The sequence below is a fragment of the Myotis davidii genome, unplaced genomic scaffold (assembly GCF_000327345.1).
Source record: "Myotis davidii unplaced genomic scaffold, ASM32734v1 scaffold1063, whole genome shotgun sequence".
NCBI lineage: Eukaryota > Metazoa > Chordata > Mammalia > Chiroptera > Vespertilionidae > Myotis > Myotis davidii.
In genome coordinates, this window is record NW_006296624.1 from 247,921 (window position 1) to 250,420 (window position 2,500).

The window sequence follows — 2,500 nt, forward strand, 5'->3', positions numbered from 1 at the left end:
GGATTTATGTTGCTTTTCTTAAAAAACTCACTTTAAGATATTTTGAATATACATCTTTGGATAACATTAAAAATCACTCCCCCACCTCCCCCCCGTGAGTGTTTCACAAAATACAGTTGTTCTCTTTAAATCTAGAAGAGGAAACAGCTGCTCAATAAAGATATATCGTCAAGTAACCCATTATTCTTTTTATAAAACAGATTCATTTTTCCCTATTTTGTTTGTCAATGAAATATTATTTTTAACAAAAGAATAGCCATTCCATTCTTCACTGATTCAACCCCGTGGAAACAGTGACAGAACAGAAAGCTTCCTGTGCGTGCACTCACATTAGGCCAGAGTGAGTATACCTGTTTGAAAAAAAAAATTTCAGTTGTTTTAAAGATAAAGGTTATTTTTTTAACTCTCTGGATTGCATTCAGACTAAATGTGAGAAAACATTCAAATGAAAATATAATGAATTATTATTGAAATATGTCTCATCTTTAAGTTAGTATTTAACGAGAAAGAATACATCTCAAAAAATAAAGCAAATATCCACACTAGGGTAAAATTTAATAGAATCATTAATATTTTTTAAGTTGTCTTAGAATATATGTACTGAATAATGTCTTAACATTTTGGTATTGTTTTCAAGAATAATCCTCTTAAAGAGCTAGACATAATGTTTTAAATAGGTTCCCTATTATTTCGGAGTTATTTCTCTTTTCATAGACAGTAATTATTAGAACGATCGTATTTTTAAAATATTTTGTTTTAACCATTATAGGAATTACATACCTACCAAAGCCCCAGAATTAACCTATTCTTACAAGTTTCTTTTCATAAATGCAGTGTGGTTTTGTTTTTTTGTTTTGTTTTGTGTTTATTTTTTTTTTTAACCATAGCTCTTTTCTTCCTTTAATGTATTTATAGGAAATATACCATTGGAGTGCTATAGTAGTTCTACTGACTCCCTTTAGTCAGAGTCCTAAGAATTTATAGCCAAATTCTATTTAGTTTGAGAATAGACTGCATTTATAAAGGCAAGTGAAATGAATAACTGAAAATGAACATATTAGTTTAGTATTGAGAAGACAACAGTTTCTGAAGGGAAATGCAAAGAAGTAAGTTTTTTTTTTCTTTCAAAGTTCTGATTACTTACTTAATAATAATAATAATTAAAAAACAAGGTAATATCCTGGCTATAATTTATAGTACTCTGGAGGCATTTTATGGTGAGGTGTGTTTATAACCTGAATTTGAAGCTCACTTTGTTCTACACAGTTTATGTGAACTGTAAAGAAGTAAATACAAAAACTTATGTTCTTTATACAACTTAGCAACTTCATGTATTGCCTGTTTGTGGAGTGCCCTCTAGAAGTGATTTAACACAGTGGCTAAAGTGGGCATTTCCAAAGGACACTTCAGGATGTGTCTGCAGGAAGATATGTAATAATTTAATAAATAAACATGGAAAAACCTTTGTAAATGTCTCTTCCCTTGGTTATGTTTTAGCTATATTAATATAGTTAGATACATAATGTTATGGCATTTTTGTCTTTCCATGTATGTATTTTAAAGGAATTAAAACCATGCAAAAATATGCAAGCAAATTCATAAAAAGTGAAATAATTTTACAAATTTATTTTTACCTGGTGTTATTTTTAAATGTACGTATTTGAACAGAATTAAATTAGGTCTTGTAAGTATAATTATCTAAATATTGTTGCCTGAGGTCTCTTATTTAGAAATATAATTTATGAGGCAGTGAATGATGAAAACAAAATTTAAGTAAAATTTTGGTTTGCCATGAGCTTCTGGCAGAATATGGTCTGCTTTTAAAATCAGAATGTTTTCCTTGATTTTTCTGTTTTTTTTTATTTTTATAGAGTTGAGAAGTTTGGCTTAAAGCATGAATTTAAGAGGAAAGGTTTGTGTTTGGAATAGATTGTAATAGATAGTTAATGATAAATAGATTGGTAAAGTAAAAGAGATTGATAAATTATAGCTGGAGTTTTTACTTATAATTTAATTTTTTAATATTGAAGTATTTCTAAAATCTGGAATATCTTAATTTTTTTATTTAGAAAGAAAAATGCAATTTAATGTAAGGATATGTTAGAACAAAAGTCTTATAGTGTAAAAGCCATTTATTTGAGTTGGTTTGATTTTCTTATCAAAACTGTGTTACAGAGCTATTTGCCATTCTTATTTTCACCATCCCACAAGTTTAAGAGTAAAATGACCACTTCATCACCTTAGATACAATTTTACTTGTCTTATAATATTATTTATTGTGAATGGCTTTATTCCTTTCAAGAAATCTTACCATACATTTCTGATTGTTAATATAGATGAAGGTGGAATACTTTTAATAGTATAATGGACATGGTCTTAGGGGCCATGTCTTTGTTAGTATACTCTGCTATTTTCTATTCACTGAAAAAATTAGTAATAAAAAAGCCTTCTCCTGATGAATTACCCTCTCCTTCGTTCTTTTGTCATCTTTTAAAATTAG

General features: G+C 28.3%; 1 protein-coding gene across 1 annotated transcript in view; it reads left to right on the top strand.

Annotated features, from left to right (window-relative positions):
• FOXP2 (forkhead box P2) overlaps positions 1-2,500 on the top strand; it is a 506,406-nt gene that overhangs the window by 216,126 nt on the left and 287,780 nt on the right. The gene's annotated exons all lie outside the window — the stretch shown is intronic.